The 20,187-nt window shown below is 45.0% G+C and overlaps 1 pseudogene; it reads left to right on the plus strand.

The window, feature by feature from the left end:
• The first annotated feature begins 3,316 nt into the window (after positions 1-3,316).
• LOC135522700 (crystallin J1B-like) lies at positions 3,317-19,850 on the plus strand (annotated as a pseudogene).
• The last annotated feature ends 337 nt before the right edge of the window (positions 19,851-20,187 follow it).

Raw genomic sequence — 20,187 nt, forward strand, 5'->3', positions numbered from 1 at the left:
AGTGAATCAACCCACTCAGGTGACGCACCCCCTCCAGGGACGGCATGAGAGAGCCCCAGTAAGCCAGTGACTCAGCCCCTGTAATAGGGTTAGAGGCAGAGAATCCCAGTGGAAAGAGGGGAACCGGCCAGGCAGAGACAGCAAGGGCGGTTCGTTGCTCCAGAGCCTTTCCGTTCACCTTCCCACTCCTGGGCCAAACTACACTCAATCATATGACCCACTGAAGAGATGAGTCTTCAGTAAAGACTTAAAGGTTGAGACTGAGTTTGCGTCTCTGACATGGGTAGGCAGACCGTTCCATAAAAATGGAGCTCTATAGGAGAAAGCCCTGCCTCCAGCTGTTTGCTTAGAAATTCTAGGGACAATTAAGAGGCCTGCGTCTTGTGACCGTAGCGTATGTGTAGGTATGTACGGCAGGACCAAATCAGAGAGATAGGTAGGAGCAAGCCCATGTAAAGCTTTGTAGGTTAGCAGTAACACCTTGAAATCAGCCCTTGCTTTGACAGGAAGCCAGTGTAGGGAGGCTAGCACAGGAGTAATATGATCAAATTTTTTGGTTCTAGTCAGGATTCTAGCAGCCGTATTTAGCACTTACTGAAGTTTATTTAGTGCTTTATCCGGGTAGCCGGAAAGTAGAGCATTGCAGTAGTCTAACCTAGAAGTGTCAAAAGCATGAATTAATTTTTCTGCATCATTTTTGGACAGAAAGTTTCTGATTTTTGCAATGTTACGTAGATGGAAAAAAGCTGTCCTTGAAATGGTCTTGATATGTTCTTCAAAAGAGAGATCAGGGTCCAGAGTAACGCCGAGGTCCTTCACAGTTTTATTTGAGACGACTGTACAACCATTAAGATTAATTGTCAGATTCAATAGAAGATCTTGTTTCTTGGGACCTAGAAAAAGCATCTCTGTTTTGTCCGAGTTTAAAAGTAGAAAGTTTGCAGCCATCCACTTCCTTATGTCTGAAACACATGCTTCTAGCAAGGGCAATTTTGGGGTTTCACCATGTTTCATTGAAATGTACAGCTGTGTGTCATCCGCATAGCAGTGAAAGTTAACATTATGTTTTCAAATAACATCCCCAAGAGGTAAAATATATAGTGAAAACAATAGTGGTCCTAAAACGGAACCTTGAGGAACACCGACATTTACAGTTGATTTGTCAGAGGACAAACCATTCACAGAGACAAACTGATATCTTTCCGACAGATAAGATCTAAACCAGGCCAGAACTTGTCCGTGTAGACCAATTTGGGTTTCCAATCTCTCCAAAAGAATGTGGTGATCGATGGTATCAAAAGCAGCACTAAGGTCTAGGAGCACCCGATGGTCACGCTGACAGAGCTCTATAGTTCCTCGGTGGAGATGGGAGAACCTTCCAGAAGAACAACCATCTCAGCAGCACTACACCAATCAGGTCTTTATGGTCAAATGGCCAGACGGAAGCCACTCCTCACTTAAAGGTACATGACAGCCCGCTTGGAGTTTGCCAAAAGGCACCTAAAGGACTCTCAGACCATGAGAGACAAGATTCTCTGGTCTGATGAAACCAAGATTCAACACGTTGGCAAGAATGCCAAGCATCACATCTGGAGGAAACCTGGCGCCATCCCTACGGTGAAGCATGGTGGTGGCAGCATCATGCTGTGGGAATGCTGAGATAAATATTGAGATTCATTAACATAGATAGGCACATACAGACAGGCTTCAAATGCATCTAGTCCCCTTGTCTGATAATGTGAATGATGTTTTGAATCGTAATCCTTGTCACAGAGGACATACCCATAGTGTACCATTGTCTTATGAGGGTGTCTGGTCATCTAAACAAGTAGCCTCTCATTTCAATGTATTTAGGTTGGTAGATTTTGAAAACTGTTTGTTGGAGTCTATGTTTAGATTTGGGGCATACAATATGAGATACGAGACACAGTCGATGGAGACTGGCTGAAAAGCACTGACCGTATTTGTACATATTTGTCCTGAACTTTCTAACTGCTTTTACAACTGTTTTGATTCACGGGAACAATGGTGAGTAAGATTTCCTGTTTATTTATATTATGGAACATCAACTTGGTTTGATACGGTTATTTTTTGAACTCATATTTGGATATTGGAAGCCTGACAGGGCAGGGCCAACAGAGGAATGCAGTGGAGGGAGGGAGGGATAGAGAGAAAGAGATAGAGAGAGACAGGGGCACTATGTGTTCAGGCCAGGCTCACTGTCAAGCTATCTCCTCTTCCCTCTCCTGTCCCTCTCTCAGTCCCTGCCGCTATTTCGGAGGCTTGGCACAGGATGGCATAGTGGCATACCCCCACTGGGCAGCCAGATGATCAGTCCTCCTGAGCACCCAGGCCCTGTCACATAGCCCACATTCCCACAATCCACTTCTCTCCCGAGCCCGGCATCATGTTTGTAATATATGGAAACCCTCTCCTCGGCCCTCGCTCACACTGACATTTCATCTGGTGACAATGGATAATATCTTTACACCACAGGGCTCCTTTCACTCCACATCCTGAGATGATGTTGCTGGATTGGTCAGGTGGGCAGGTGTTTTTATTTAAGCTACATCCAGAATGTAACATTAGCCTTTTGCAGGAACAAACCCTTCTCATGTTGTGCTATGTTAGATTTTACCTAGGCCTTGTCCCATAGTATAATCCTATGGTATAAACATGATTTAAAATGTGTATATACACTGTAGATAAAGTTATTATATGTGTATTATGGTTAGTATATAAATATATTATTACAGAGCTGAAGTTTACTGTCTTACAGATGAATTGTCAAAACACTGGACAGAGCAGATACGGTCTAAATGGATCTGAGAGCTAGCATTATAGCCCCTAAGTGATAGAAGAGGCACCATAGGTTAGCACAGGGGCAATCATTGTTTTTTTCTCCTGTATTGATCGTCTGAATGATATAACCCTAACACTGTCAGTATGTGGCTGGTCTGAAAGGGCCAGGAGAGACCTGATGAATCAATGGGCTGGGAGACCCGGGAGAGGGTTAGGATGAGGGGGATCAGATCAGACGGCCAGAGGGCATCAGCTGTGTATAACTGATGGACAAAGCAGTGGAGTGGAAAACATACAAACATGGAAATGGAGGGGGATCACCCACATGAGTGTCCTGGGAGCAAACACTATATTCAAAAAAGGTTACCACGGTTTCACTGAGTAACATATTTTATTAAACCATCTTATCTTAAACCTGAGCGATGCAATAACAGATCAGAATATATGCCCCCCTACCGGTCTCTCTCAGACCTCTGGCCTTTTTCATGAGTCATCGTTGCAGTGTTATAACCGTCTCAGTATATCTGGGCAGTCCTCCAGCGTCAGATGACACAACGTCAGTCAAGTTTTCAAAACAACATGAGTGTGATGCTGGGGGGAGCATAAGAAGAAAACTATGGTAAGAAAAGTGTTCATCTTGTGTGCTAATGGACTCATATTGTTTTGAATGTATGATGTACAGTACAGAGGGCGGTATGGTCAACTGTCTGTTACATTTCTTAGTTGATTCATATATTTTGTTTTACAGCCATGTTAAATATTGTTATTTTTCTTGCCAATATAGTATCTAGTAATAATGTTTTAAAATTTCAATTATTCAAAATTCACATTTTGTCATCCAGTACAATAAAAACAGAGAAAAACTGAAAAGCTGAAGTACATTTCAAGAGAAAGCCATTTTAACCACTAATTCTGTTCCTGATGGACTAAATGACACAGATGGCTTCAACTGTGGCAGAGAGAGCCATGGGGGCAATCATTGGAGCAGCTGTGGCAGACGCAGCAGGTAATTTCACGGGACTGATATCTTTTCAATAACTGTAATATCCCAATAAGATACTGCAGCACTGGCTCAAACATAGCTCTGATGTAATGTCTTGGTGTTAATCAGTATGAGACAGCTGCACAGCTGCACATCTGCCACTGATGATATTAAGAGTGTAAAAGGGTGTTACCCTACTCTGCCTTCTCAGCAAAGTTAAACAACGGTGTTATAAAATCAATAGTGTTCCATTAGAATTAAAGTACATACAATCAATGTCATATGGATTGATTGACATTGCGCTCTTGCTTTGTGCAATATTACAAGCCGTACACGTACAGTATGGCAATTCATGATCGGGACTCGTTCTAGATTTGGAAAGTGTTCAATATCATTATGTCTAATAACCACAGTACATAACGCATACCGAAGACTGAATATTATGACAGGGAAGTGAGTTGGATCCAAGCTGATGAAACCCCTATTTCTGGTTGTAGATACCTTATACAACATCCACAGGAAATAAGGGTCACAGACTATAACAATGACTCAACACATTAGGTCTATGCCAAAATAAGAGACAAAATACAACTAAGGCTACACTAATATCAGTCCAGTAACTTTCTCTTTTCTATGTACCCCACCTGAACAGCCCAGCCCATGCATTGGATTTACAACCCAGAGCGACTGAAGGAGGTTCTGTCAGATCTAGAACCGTGTCCAGAGTTCCGCCCTCAGTCTGCTAACCCGTTCTATCGCAGAGAGACCGGAGAGCAGACATGCTACGGAGACCAGGCCTACGTACTGCTAGAGTCACTCAGTCAATGTGGAGGTAGCTTACTGACACCCAATAGGACGAACATCCAATGGCCCAAGGTCTTGCTAAATAAAGAACATTTCATGTCGAGTTTGTGTTATCGTGTTCACTCCATGAATGACATAATATACTCATATGCTCTATGTTTTTATTGGTAATCACTAGATGTGAACGTGGAGGACTTGACCAAGCGCATCTACAAGTTCTTTGGCCCAGACACTGTGTATGATCTTCCTCTCAATAACCCATACAGACAAAAGAACGGTAGGCAACCAATCAGCAGTCATTTCCTGTATGTGTACAAACTGTTGCTTTTCTGTGCCCCATCATCTGACCAATGACAAGAGAAACAGTATAAAAGAAGTGAATAACTGACTAGGCATCTGGTCCCACAGAGGGGTAGAGTGGTTGTGTGCTTTTCCCCTTTGGTAACTTATGGGGAATCCCCTTTTGAAAAACGATGTTCCGGACAAAAACACTTTCCTATTGGGATATCATGAAGCCAGGGTTTTTAAACTATTCTGCACAGTATGGTTATTGAACATGTAAAACTCAGCAAAAAAAGAAACGTCCCTTTTTCAGGACCACATCTTTCAAAGATAATTCGTAAAAATCAAAATAACTTCACAGATCTTCATTGTAAAGGGTTTAAACACTGTTTCCCATGCTTGTTCAATAAACCATAAACAATTAATGAACATGCACCTGTGGAACGGTCATTAAGACACTAACAGCTTACAGACGGTAGGCAATTATGGTCACAGTTATGAAAACCTAGGACACTAAAGAGGCTTTTCTACTGACTCTGAAAAACACCTAAAGAAAGATGGTCATCTGCGTGAACTTGCCTTAGGCATGCTGCAAGGAGGCATGAGGACTGCAGATGTGGCCAGGGCAATAAATTGCAATGTCCGTACTGTGAGACGCCTAAGAATGCGCTACAGGAAGACAGGACGGACAGCTGATCGTGCTCGCAGTGGCAGACCACGTGTAACAACACCTGCACAGGATCGGTACATCAGAACATCACACCTGCAGGACAGGTACAGGATGGCAACAACTGCCCGAATTACACCAGGAACGCACAATTCCTCCATCAGTGCTCAGACTGTCCGCAATAGGCTGAGAGAGGCCGGACTGAGGGCTTGCAGGCCTGTTGTAAGGCAGGTCCTCACCAGACATCATCGGCAACAGTGTTGCCTATGGGCACATACCCACCGTCGCTGGACCAGACAGGACTGGCATGATGAGTCGCAGTTCTGTCTCACCAGGGGTGATGGTCGGATTCGCGTTTATCGTCTATGGAATGAGCGTTACACCGAGGCCTGAACTCTGGAGCGGGATCGATTTGGAGCTGAGGGTCCGTCATGGTCTGGGGCGGTGTGTCACAGCATCATCAGACTGGGCTTGTTGTCATTGCAGGCAATCGCAACGCTGTGCGTTACAGTGAAGACATCCTCCTTCCTCATGTGCTCATCCTGACATGACCCTCCAGCATGACAATGCCACCAGTCATACTGCTTGTTCTGTGCGGGATTTCCTGCAAGACAGGAATGTCAGTGTTCTTCCATGACCAGCGAAGAGCCCGGATCTCAATCCTATTGAGCATGTCTGGGACCTGTTGGATCGGAGGGTGAGGGCTAGGGCCATTCCCCCCAGAAATGTCAGAGAACTTGCAAGTGCCTTGGTGGAAGAGTGGGGTAACAAGAACTGGAAAATCGAGTGCAGTCCATGAGGAGGAGATGCCAGCAGTACCTAATGCAGCTGGTGGCCACACCAGATACTGACTGTTACTTTTGAACCTGTTCAGTTTATGTCTCAGTTGTTGAATCTTGTTATGTTCATATTTACACATGTGACGTTTGCTGAAAATAAACGCGGTTGACAATGAGAGGACGTTCTTTTTTCATTGAGTTTATATTTTTTTTAGTCAGCTAAAGCTGTTCACTCTCAATTGAAATGTAAAGGTCCTAAAGCTGTCCTGCCCATTGATGGCCCTTGGAGAAATGCAAGCCTCAAAGCCTTCATGAGGAACGTGGATGCAGGAAACAAAAAGACAGGTACAGTAACATAAAGATCACCAGCTGAAAGGAAGCATGTCTGTCCTGGGTTCATTTATTATGAGTTACATTTAGACACAACCTGTTTGAAAAAAGTACAAGCTGTCAAATCGCTGATTCCTTCTGTCACTGATTCCTCACCTCCCTCTCAAGGCGCATTTGGGGATAGGCTCCAAGGTCCCTCTCCTTAGACCTCCTCCTCCAATGAGCTTTGAGAGGGACGTGAGGAATTGAGGGAATCAAAGATTTTACATTTTCACTCTCCATTTCAGGATGTGATGTGGACTGTCAGATGGACGGGATCACCAAGATGGCTCCCGTTGTGGCGATGTTTGCTGGGATGCCGGAGATGTTGGAGAAGGTGGAGACGGCCATACGTGTAACCCAGAACAATGATATGTGTGTGGCCATGACACTGGCTGCAGCAAGGTACTGTAGGCCTTAAGGGCAGATAATGGGTCTTAATGCATAAAGGCCTCATAAATTGTGTAATTTATCTCATTACTCAGGTCCATTAACATGCTTCAGAACACAATCCATGCTAAATGGGCTCCCAAGTGACGCAGTGGTCTAAGGCACAGCATCTCAATGCTAGAGGTGTCAATACAGACACCCTGGTTCGAATACAGGTTGTATCACAACATGCTGTGATTGGGAGTCGCATAGGGTGGTGCACAATTGGTTTGGCTGGTGTAGGCCGTCATTGTAAATAATAATTTGTTCTTAACTGACTTGCCTTGCTAAATAAAGGTAAAATACTGACTACAGTTGTGGTAGGTACAATATCTAAACTGAACAAAAAATATAAATGCAACATGTAAAGGTTTCATGAGCTGAAATAAAATATCCCCCAAAAATTCCATAAGTACAAAAAAGCTTATTTCTCTAAAATGTTGAACACCAATTCATTTACATTCCTGTTAGTGAGCATTTCTCATTTGCCAAGATAATCCATGCAGTATATCAAGAAGGTGATTCAACAACATGATCATTACACAGGTGCACCTTGTGCTAGGAAAATAAAAGGCCACTCTAAAATGTGCAGTTTTGTCACACAACGCAACGCCACAAATGTCTCAAATTTTGAAGGAGAGTGCAATTAGCATGCTGACTGCAGGAATTTCCACCAGAGCTGTTGCCAGATAATGTATTGTTAATTTCTCTACCATAAGCTGCTTCCAACATCGTTTTCGAGAATTTGACGGTACGTCTAACTCACAACCACAGACCATGTGTATGGCGTCATGGGGACGAGCGGTTTACTGATGTCAACATTGTGAACAGAACGCTGCATTGGTGGCGGTGGGGTTATGATATGGCAAGGCATAAGCTATGGATAACATTTTGTCAATGTCAATTTGAAAACACAGATATACTGTGACGAGATCCTGAGGCCCATTGTCATGCCATTCATCTGCCATCACCTCATGTTTCAGCATGATAATGCACGGCCCCATGTTGCAAGGATCTGTACACAGTTCCTGGAAGCTGAAAATGTCCCAGTTCTTCCATGGCCTGCATACTCACCAGACACGTCACCCATTGAGCATGTTCGGGATGCTCTGGATCGATGTGTACGACAGCATGTTCCAGTTCCTGCCAATATCCAGCAACTTCGCACAGCCATTGAAGGGTAGTGGGACAACATTCCACAGGCCACAATCAACAGCCTGATCAACTCTATGCGAAGGAGATGTGTTGCGCTGCATGAGGCAAATAGTGGTCACACCAGATACTGACTGGTTTTCTGATCCACCTCCCTACCTTCTTTTTTAAGGTATCTGTGACAAACAGATGCATGTCGGTATTCCCAGTCACGTGAATTCCATAGATTAGGGCCTAATTTATTCATTTCAATTGACTGACTTCCTTATATGAACTGTAACTCAGTATAATCTTTGAAATTGTTGCATGTTGAGTTTATCATTTTGCTCAGAATGCATTTCTTGTCAGGTTCCTGGAGCATTTCATCCTGAATGGTTCTGACCCCAATGCTCTGGACTCAGTGTTGGCCCAGCTCAACGACCCAAACAGAAACAACCCTCAGGACCTGGACAGTGCTGTTATTGGTACGACTCTAATGCCACTCCCGCTTATAAACATTCACAATCTTTCTGCTCATATATTATTAGGGCTTCATCCCAAATGGCACCCTATTCCATATTTTCTGCCCTCCTTTGGATCAGGACCCATAGAGCTCTGGTCAAAAGTAGTGCACTATTTAGGGAATAGGGTGCCATTTGATGTGCAGCCTAGCTAGAATGTTAAGTAAAGGCCTCCCAGGTGGCGCAGTGGTCTAAAGCGCTGCATCGCAGTGCTAGCTGTGCCACCAGAGACTCTGGGTTTGAGCCCAGGCTCTGTCGCAGCCGGCCGCGACTGGGAGGTCCATGGGGCGACGTCCGGGTTAGGGAGGGATTGTCCGGTAGGGATATCCTTGTCTGATTGTGCACTAGCGACTCCTGTGGCGGGCCAGGTGCAGTGCGTGCTGAACAGGTCGCTAGGTGTTATTTTACTAATCTCCTATGAGCGTTAGATTATACATATTTTATATTAAATATTTATACAATGGTGGGAACAGCCAAATCTCAGCCAGTCAAAACCTAAAACCTAACACAAGACTGTAAAATGTAAATGGACATAGAATCTTGAGTGGCAGGTCAATGAAGAAAATATAATTTCCCCCCAAAGTATGGTAATAAAAAATGCATATGGGAAGTGTTAAATGTTGCATTTCGCTCTGCCTTTCACCATTGCAGCACAAATCTGTCAGGTGAAGGACAACTTATCCAAGCATTCCCCAGAGCTGATACCTGCTGTGTTCACTAACACATGAGGTAGGTCCCACACACACACACACACAGACACACACACACACACACACACACTAGGTAGGTGGCGTCGCCAACACGGCTGTGGCAGCAGCAGGGTCCAGTCTGTCGACTTGGCACTGTAACCACACCATCCCAGTCAGCACATCCGTTAGCTAGTTAGTTAGTTAGTTAGCCCTGGTCTAAGAAAGTGGTTTCCTTCTCTCTAGTCTTTGATCCCGTCATTAATGACCTCGTGCTTAAATTTCCCTCACGTCTGAAGTAGAGACGGGAGCTCCTGCATCTTTGAACCTAAAACACATGTCAGCATGTGTGTAACTCATATTAGGATGTGTGTAACTCATATTAGCATGTGTGTGTAACTCGTGTTAGGATGTGTGTAACTCATGTTAGGATGTGTGTAACTCATGTCAGGATGTGTGTGTAACTCATGTTAGGATGTGTGTGTAACTCATGTTAGGATGTGTGTAACTCATGTTATGATGTGTGTAACTCATGTTAGGATGTGTGTGTAACTCATGTTAGGATGTGTGTAACTCATGTTAGGATGTGTGTAACTCATGTTAGGATGTGTGTAACTCATGTCAGGATGTGTGTGTAACTCATGTTAGGATGTGTGTGTAACTCATGTTATGATGTGTGTAACTCATGTCAGGATGTGTGTGTAACTCATGTTAGGATGTGTGTGTAACTCATGTTAGGATGTGTGTGTAACTCATGTTAGGATGTGTGTGTAACTCATGTTAAGATGTGTGTAACTCATGTTAGGAAGTGTGTAACTCATGTTAGGATGTGTGTAACTCATGTTAGGATGTGTGTAACTCATGTCAGGATGTGTGTGTAACTCATGTCAGGATGTGTGTAACTCATGTTAGGATGTGTGTAACTCATGTCAGGATGTGTGTGTAACTCATGTTAGGATGTGTGTAACTCATGTTAGGATGTGTGTAACTCATGTCAGGATGTGTGTAACTCATATTAGGATGTGTGTGTAACTCATGTCAGGATGTGTGTGTAACTCATGTTAGGATGTGTGTAACTCATGTTAGGATGTGTGTAACTCATGTTAGGATGTGTGTAACTCATGTCAGGATGTGTGTGTAACTCATGTTAGGATGTGTGTAACTCATGTTAGGATGTGTGTAACTCATGTCAGGACGTGTGTAACTCATGTTAGGATGTGTGTAACTCATGTTAGGATGTGTGTAACTCATGTCAGGATGTGTGTAACTCATGTTAGGATGTGTGTAACTCATGTTAGGATGTGTGTAACTCATGTCAGGATGTGTGTAACTCATGTTAGGATGTGTGTAACTCATGTTAGGATGTGTGTAACTCATGTCAGGATGTGTGTGTAACTCATGTTAGGATGTGTGTAACTCATGTTAGGATGTGTGTAACTCATGTCAGGATGTGTGTGTAACTCATGTTAGGATGTGTGTAACTCATGTTAGGATGTGTGTAACTCATGTCAGGATGTGTGTAACTCATGTTTGTCAGGATTTGGCCAGGGTTGTTCCGTGTTTTTGTCAGTAGATGTCCCCATTGTGCTTTTTGTCCCTGTGTTTTTCCCTTGATCCCCATTATTGTTTGCACCTGTGTCTCGTTTCCCCTGATTGTATTTAAACCCTTTGTTTCCCTCAGTTCTGTGCTCTGTGTTTGTATGTTGGCACCCTGCCCTAGTGTTCTGTGTGCTCTTGTCGATTCCGGGTGAAGTTCTTGTAGTATTCTGTTTTTTGTTTTTGTTTAGTTTTAGTGAGTTTCTTTTTAGTTTTTTTTTATGTTTTACCTACCACCTTTTGGATTTGCCATTTTTTATTTTAGGAGTTTTTCTTTATTAAATACACCGTCTTAAGTACTGCTGTGTCTGCCTCATCTTCTGGGTTCTGCTGTCTATTCGTGGCTCAGTTGGTTAAGTGACTGTTTCTCACTCCGGAGACCCAGGTTCGTAACCGGGTCCTGACAGAAACACAGAGCCAAAAATGAACCCAGAGGCAGCCAGTTCCCAGGACCTTTTTGCCACGCTGTCCCACCACCAGGAGACTGTCCAACGCCACGAAGCCGCCCTGGTTCAGCAAGAGGCCTTAATGGCTAGACATTCTCATCTTCTGTCGGAGATGCTGACTTCCATTAAGCAAGTATCTGATCGACTTACCCCGGCAACAGTTCCCGTCCCAGTACCTCAAGTTCACGTACCCATGGCAGTTAACCCCCTGGCTGAACCTCGTCTTCCACCTCCCCAACGGTTCTCAGGTGATCCAAGTGCTTGTAAAGGGTTTCTCACTCAATGTTCTCTCTCCTTTGAGCTGCAACCTCGTCATTTCCCACCGACCGGTCTAAGATCGCATATATCATCACCCTGCTGTCGGAAAAAGCCCTGGCCTGGGCTACTGCTGTGTGGGATGCCCATAGTTCCTGCTGTGCCAGCTACTCTGCCTTTGCTGAGGAATTCAAACGAGTGTTTCAAGGCCCAAGCAGTGGTTCTGACTCAGCCAAACAGCTCCTGACTCTCCATCAGGTTGGCGCAGCGTGACGGACTATGCCATCCAGTTCCGCACGGTGGCAGCAGCGAGTGGCTGGAACAACGAGGCGCTCACGGTGTGCTTTCTGAAAGGCCTTTCCGACACTATCCAAGATGAACTGGCCACTCGGGAACCACCGGACAATCTCGAGTCCCTGATCAAGTTGGCCTCACGCATTGACCAGCGTCTGAGAGAGAGAGAACTCAACCGTAGACCTCTAGCCCCTATCAGTCCCAGCTCCGAGTCCCCACCTTTATCATCACTGGCTCCACCGGAACCCATGCAGATTGGACGCATCTCCCAGGCTGAGAGAGACCGCCGGATGAGGGAGCGACACTGTCTATATTGCGGCAAACCGGGCCATTTCCGTTCCACGTGTCCCAGGCTCCAGGGAAACGCTCTGTCCCGTACAGACCGGGGGGAACTGTAACGGGAAACATAACCTCCTCCCATCCGTCCAACTCCCGTCTGCTCATTCCAGTCACCCTCTCCTGGGACAACCACAAGCTTCACCTTCAAGCCTTGGTAGACTCTGGAGCCGCAGGTAACTTCATGGATGGTGTCTGGGCGAAGAAGAATGGCGTTCCCTCTGAACCTCTAAGTGACCCCATGAGGGTTACTACATTGGATGGAAGCCCTTTGGGATCTGGACTTGTCACTCATGTCACTACCTCCTTGAGACTTTCAGTTTCACAACACCAGGAATTGATGAACTTTCATTTGATCTCCTGTTCCGAGTTCCCTCTCGTCCTTGGATACCCCTGGCTTCACAGCCATAACCCTCACATCGACTGGTCTGTGGGCACTATCAAGCAGTGGGGTCCTACGTGCCAAGCTACTTGTATTTTCCAGAATTCCCGAGTTCTACTCCCGAGTCTTTAGAATCCATCGATCTGACCCGAGTTCCCGAGTGTTACCATGACCTCAAACTGGTGTTTAGCAAACAGAGGGCCACCATGCTACCACCCCATAGATCTTACGATTGCCCCATCGACCTGTTTCCGGGCACTTGCCCCCCCAGGGGTCGGATCTTTTCCCTATCTCCACCCGAACGAGCTGCTATGGATACCTATATCAAGGACTCTCTGGAAGCAGGCCTCATGCGTCCATCCACCTCCCCGGCGGGAGCAGGGTTCTTCTTTGTGGCCAAGAAAGACGGTGGGTTACGTCCTTGCATCGACTACCGGGGACTCAATGACATAACCGTCCGTAACCGTTACCCGCTACCCCTTATGGCCACAGCCTTCGAGCTGCTCCAGGAAGCAGTTGTTTTCACTAAGCTTGACCTGCGGAACGCATACCATCTTGTGCGGATCAGACCTGGTGACGAGTGGAAGACCGCTTTCAACACGCCTACTGGTCACTATGAATACTTGGTGATGCCCTTCGGCCTGACCAACGCCCCAGCGGTGTTCCAAGCGCTCATAAACGATGTGCTTAGGGATATGCTTAACATATTTGTGTTCGTTTACTTGGATGACATCCTCATCTTTTCGAGCTCCCTTCAAGAACACACTAAGCATGTCAGACAAGTACTCAAACGCCTCCTGGACAGCCATCTGTACGTTAAGCCGGAAAAATGTGAATTCCATTCATCCCGAGTACAATTCCTGGGATTTGTAGTGGAACCCGGTCGAATCCAAATGGACCCTAGGAAGGTAGGGGCGGTAGCGGATTGGCCCACCCCCAAATCCGTTAAGGATGTTCAGCGTTTCCTGGGCTTCACAAACTTTTACCGCAAGTTCATCAAGAACTTCAGTTTGGTGGCAGCTCCTCTCTCAGCTTTAACCAAAGGTGGCAATGCAAGGTTTTCTTGGGGAAGAGAAGCTGAGACGGCCTTCCAAGGACTCAAGCAGCGCATCCTCTCTGCTCCCATCCTGATACTACCGACTACGGATGAACCATTTGTGGTGGAGGTAGACGCATCAGAGGTTGGTGTTGGAGCTGTCCTGTCTCAGAGGGGTGAAGACAAGAAGCTTCATCCGTGCGCTTTCTTCTCACACCGGCTTACCCCGACTGAGAGGAACTACGATGTGGGGGATCGTGAACTCCTAGCGGTTAAGATGGCATTGAAGGAATGGAGACACTGGCTCGAGGGGGCTTCTCACCCGTTTCAAGTGCTTACGGACCACAAGAATCTGGAGTATATCCAGCAGGCGAAGCGATTGAACTCTAGACAAGCTAGATGGTCTCTTTTCTTCAATCGATTCCAGTTTATCCTCACCTATCGGCCCGGGTCGAAGAATCTCAAACCGGATGCCCTGTCCCGAGTCTACGCTCCTGCCATTCGAGATGACACGGACATGCCTGTCCTTCCTGCTGCTAAGATTGTGGCTCCGATCTCGTGGCAAGTTGAGGATACCGTGAGACGTGCTCAAGCTAGCGAACCGGACCCTAAAGGAGGTCCTGCCAATCGGTTGTTTGTCCCAAAGGCAGTGAGGACTCAGGTCCTTCTGTGGGGGCACTCCTCTCGCCTCACCTGTCATCCGGGCGTAGGTCGCACCTTGGAGTTCATCCAGCGTAAGTTCTGGTGGCCTACCATAAGAGAAGACGTTGCCACTTTCGTCAATGCCTGCCCCGTGTGCTGCCAGGGCAAATCTTCTCACCTCCGCCCTCAAGGACTCCTTCACCCTTTACCTGTTCCCCACAGACCCTGGTCCCATATATCATTGGACTTTATTACTGGACTTCCTCCATCCCATGGTAATACTACTATCCTAGTCATAATCGACAGGTTTTCAAAGGCGGCCAGGTTCGTCCCTCTGACTAAGTTACCTTCTGCCAAGGAAACGGCTGAGTTGGTAATTAATCATGTGTTCCGAGTCTTCGGCATTCCTCAAGATGTGGTTTCTGACAGAGGTCCCCAGTTCGCCTCAAGGTTTTGGAAGGCCTTCTGCCAACTCATGGGGGCTTCTGCCAGTCTATCTTCAGGGTACCATCCGGAGTCCAACGGCCAAACAGAGAGGATGAATCAAGAGCTGGAAACCACCCTCCGATGTATGACTCGTGACAACCCGTCCACATGGTCATCCTTTATTGTTTGGGCCGAATACGCGCACAACACCTTGCGCTCCTCCTCCACTGGTATGTCCCCGCACGAGTGTCAGTTTGGCTATGCTCCTCCATTGTTCCCGGACCAGGAGGCAGAAGTCAGAGTGCCTTCAGCCTTGAGATTCGTCAGACGCTGTCGGCTTATGTGGAGGAAGACCCGTCTTAATCTGATGCGTTCCTCACAGAGGTATCAACAACAAGCCAACAGACGTCGCCGTCCCGGGCCTACCCTGCGCCCCGGCCAGAGAGTCTGGCTCTCCACAAGAGACTTACCTCTACGGGTGGAGTCTCGCAAGCTGTCCCAAAAATACATCGGTCCCTTCAAGGTTGCCAGGAGAGTTAACCCAGTTTCTTATCGCCTACACTTACCCAGATCCCTTAAGATTAATCCCACATTTCATGTGTCTTTGTTAAAACCTGTTGTTTTTTCTCCCCTTGTCCCGGCAGACAGACCTCCCCCTCCGCCTCGTGTCATTGGAGGCCAGCCGGCTTATACCGTCCACCGGATACTGGATTCCCGCCGGGTGCAGCGGTCCTGGCAGTATCTGGTGGACTGGGAAGGCTACGGTCCTGAGGAGCGCTCCTGGGTTCCTGCCAAAGACATCCTGGACCCTGACCTCATTCGTCAGTTCAGGGTCCTCCACCCTGAGAGAGCTGGTAGGAACGTCAGGAGCCGTTCCTAGGGGGGATTCTGTCAGGATTTGGCCAGGGTTGTTCCGTGTTTTTGTCAGTAGATGTCCCCATTGTGCTTTTTGTCCCTGTGTTTTTCCCTTGATCCCCATTATTGTTTGCACCTGTGTCTCGTTTCCCCTGATTGTATTTAAACCCTTTGTTTCCCTCAGTTCTGTGCTCTGTGTTTGTATGTTGGCACCCTGCCCTAGTGTTCTGTGTGCTCTTGTCGATTCCGGGTGAAGTTCTTGTAGTATTCTGTTTTTTGTTTTTGTTTAGTTTTAGTGAGTTTCTTAGTTTTTTTTTATGTTTTACCTACCACCTTTTGGATTTGCCATTTTTTATTTTAGGAGTTTTTCTTTATTAAATACACCGTCTTAAGTACTGCTGTGTCTGCCTCATCTTCTGGGTTCTGCTGTCTATTCGTGGCTCAGTTGGTTAAGTGACTGTTTCTCACTCCGGAGACCCAGGTTCGTAACCGGGTCCTGACAATGTTAGGATGTGTGTAACTCATGTCAGCATGTGTGTAACTCATGTTAGGATGTGTGTAACTCATGTTAGGATGTGTGTAACTCATGTTAGGATGTGTGTGTAACTCATGTTAGGATGTGTGTGTAACTCATGTTAGGATGTGTGTGTAACTCATGTCAGGATGTGTGTAACTCATGTTAGGATGTGTGTGTAACTCATGTCAGGATGTGTGTAACTCATGTCAGGATGTGTGTGTAACTCATGTTAGGAAGTGTGTAACTCATGTTAGGAAGTGTGTAACTCATGTTAGGAAGTGTGTAACTCATGTTAGGAAGTGTGTAACTCATGTTAGGATGTGTGTGTAACTCATGTTAGGAAGTGTGTAACTCATGTTAGGAAGTGTGTAACTCATGTTAGGAAGTGTGTAACTCATGTTAGGAAGTGTGTAACTCATGTTAGGATGTGTGTGTAACTCATGTTAGGATGTGTGTAACTCATGTCAGGATGTGTGTGTAACTCATGTCAGGATGTGTGTTTAACTCATGTTAGGATGTGTGTGTAACTCATGTCAGGATGTGTGTGTAACTCATGTTAGGATGTGTGTGTAACTCATGTCAGGATGTGTTTGTAACTCATGTTAGGATGTGTGTGTAACTCATGTCAGGATGTGTGTGTAACTCATGTCAGGATGTGTGTGTAACTCATGTCAGGATGTGTGTGTAACTCATGTCAGGATGTGTGTGTAACTCATGTCAGGATGTGTGTAACTCATGTTAGGAAGTGTGTAACTCATGTGTAACTCCTCCCTTCACCTCTCAGTTCAAAAGGATTTATTGACATGGAAAATGTAACCACATACACTGCCCAATAAAACGTAAGAAATATATTGAATGATTGATGACATAAGTAAATAGTCTGAAGACAATTACCTCTTGGTCCTTATCTGTGTCTGCGGTTCCTATCCCCAGCCTTGCCAGGTGCATTCCAGGGAGCACTGCACGGGGTCCTGACAATGAGCCAGCTGGAGGAGGCAGTCAGGGGAACCATGCGCTGCGGGGGATGCACCGCCAGTAGGGCCTCATTCATAGGGGCCTGTTTTGGAGCACAGGTAGGGTTGGAGCAAAACCCTACATTTACATTTTGGTCATTTAGCAGGCATTCTTATCCAGAGCAACTTACAGTCAGTTATACTGTCTGGCCCATGCAAATATGATCAAAATATGAACTTTTATTCATCAGAAGTAGCTAGCTAGTATTTCAAGTAGCTAGTATTTACATACAGTGAGGGAAAAAAGTATTTGATCCCCTGCTGATTTTGTACATTTGCCCACTGACCTCCAGGACCTTAATGTGCTTCTTCTGGAGCCACTCTTTTGTTGCCTTGGCCGTGTGTTTGGGGTCATTGTCATGCTGGAATACCCATCCACGACCCATTTTCAATGCCCTGGCTGAGGGAAGGAGGTTCTCACCAAAGATTTGACAGTACATGGCCCTGTCCATCGTCCCTTTGATGCGTTGAAGTTGTCCTGTCCATTTAGCAGAAAAACACCCCCAAAACATAATGTTTTCACCTCCATTTTTGACAGTGGGGTTGGTGGCAGCATTCCTCCTCCTCCAAACACGGCGAGTTGAGTTGATGCGAAAGAGCTCCATTTTGGTCTCATCTGACCAAAACACTTTCACCCAGTTGTCCTGGGAGGGGGACCTTAGGGGTGCTGCAGGATTTCAGTCCTTCATGTTTTCTTGATGACTATGGTCCCAGATGCCTTGAGATCATTGACAAGATCCTCCCGTGTAATTCTGGGCTGATTCCTCACCGTTCTCATGATCATTGCAACTCCATGAGGTGAGATCTTCCATGGAGCCCCAGGCCGAGGGAGATTGACAGTTCTTTTGTGTTTCTTCCATTTGCAAATAATCGCACCAACTGTTTTCACCTTCTCACCAAGCTGCTTGGCGATGGTCTTGTAGCCCATTCCAGCCTTGTGTAGGTCTATAATCTATCCCTGACATCCTTGGAGAGCTCTTTGGTCTTGGCCATGGTGGAGAGTTTGGAATCTGATTGATTGATTGCTTCTGTGGACAGGTGTCTTTTATACAGGTAACAATCCTAGATTAGGAGCACTCCCTTTAAGAGCGTGCTCCTAATCTCAGTTTGTTACCTGTATAAAAGACACCTGGTAGCCAGATTGAGAGGGGGTCAAATACCTATTTCGCTCATTAAAATGCAAATCAAAATGCAAATCAAATCAAAATGCAAATCAAATCAAAATGCAAATCAATTGTTTTTCTGGATTTTTTGTTGTTGTTATTCTGTCTCTCACTGTTCAAATAAACGTACCGTTAAAATTATAGACGGATCAAATACTTTTTTCTCTCACTGTAGTTGTCACATGGTCATTTGATTGTAAGACATTCCACACAGCGGGATATACAAACCTAATCATTCAAGTTATTTGTTCTATAAGTCAACCTTCATCCAATTTATAAATGTTGACTATAAGGTGTAGCCTATATAACGAGCAATCAATAAAAATAACTTTTCTGTATCCCGTGTCCATAGTTTCAGCCTGGGTAATGAGTTTGACCTTGGATGGATTGCTTTGTGTCTGCTCTGAAGGCTTAGCATTTTATATACTGTAGCCTTTATCTGATCCTCCTTCCTTGTCTTTCCAGACAGGTCTTCAGGGAATCCCAGAGTCTTGGAAGAACAGGACCCTCAAATATCCTGTGCTGCTGGGACTGGCTAAGAAAGTTGTAGGCTCACAGCAAGCCTAGACTAGGCACATTGCATTAAAGGCAGTTATGCAAATGTATTTACTAAATGAATGTATTGCTAAAGCTGATTAACATAACCAGTCCAACATATTATTTGGGAATATGAATTATGTATTGATGATGTTTTTTTAGTTTTTTTTACAACTGCTTTGTAAGCCCATTTTATAACACAGTTGTACTTTGACAAAACAGTTTATGAAAGTTACATCCTAAAGTAACATTTGACGGATGTAACTTGAACCTTGTTGCTCTGTCAAAGCTGCAATATGTTGCAAAATGATGAGTATATAGAATATGGAATATTCTTGTCATGTATACATTAGGATTAAAAGAGGAAGGATACTTGTGAACCATTTTTGATGTAACTGAGTACATAAAATGAATTAACATAGCATCTCAACTAAATGAGGAAGATTACAAATAGCATTTGTGTGTTGTGGTGCTTGCATGTATAGGAAATGATTCAGTTATCAGATATTGCAGTTGTTTACTTCACCTGAGCTACAGCTCTGAAATGCTGTCTCTATGGTTTTGGTTTTTCAGTTGAAATAACCTCTGCCGGTTAGAGAAACAAGGGCTTGCAATAATTTAAAGAACAGAAATGTATTTTGCAAAAGAGGAAATGAATTTCAGCAAGTTTCAATACTCTCTATCTCTTACTCTCTCTGGCATGTGTTCTGTTGAAGTGAAATAACAGAGACACAAAGATTTACCGTGCTGAAACAACTGAAGGGACTGCAACTTATCCCTCCCTCAAAGGAGTTAGTCTGTTTTCTTAAAATTGCTGACTTCCATATTACCATGTTCTCAATGGCTCCTCTGATGATTTTGAATGTACTCTATGCATAAAATGAAGCCAATATCTTAATATCTTTGACATGGAGTGTGGTTATGAAAACAGGAATATAAGATGTAATGCAGTGTAAAATCTTTCATGGGTTTGCATGGCTCTGGCTATAAGATGTGGTGAAAGTTGACTACTAGATGTTATAACTGAGAGCAGTGTGACTGAATTACATTATATGCACTTGTACAATCAGAGATAGTGACTTTGCTAACATCGACTATTACTTATTTATATGGCTGGCATAATTTAAAACTGCTGCGTTGCTCTCTCTCTCTAACAGGAGGCCATGGCTCGTCAGATCAGCATTCAAAACTACAACCTGTTAATGGCTTAAGTTTGCTTAAATTGCATAGGCCTACA

This window comes from Oncorhynchus masou, chromosome 30, assembly GCF_036934945.1.
Source record: "Oncorhynchus masou masou isolate Uvic2021 chromosome 30, UVic_Omas_1.1, whole genome shotgun sequence".
Classification (NCBI taxonomy): domain Eukaryota; kingdom Metazoa; phylum Chordata; class Actinopteri; order Salmoniformes; family Salmonidae; genus Oncorhynchus; species Oncorhynchus masou.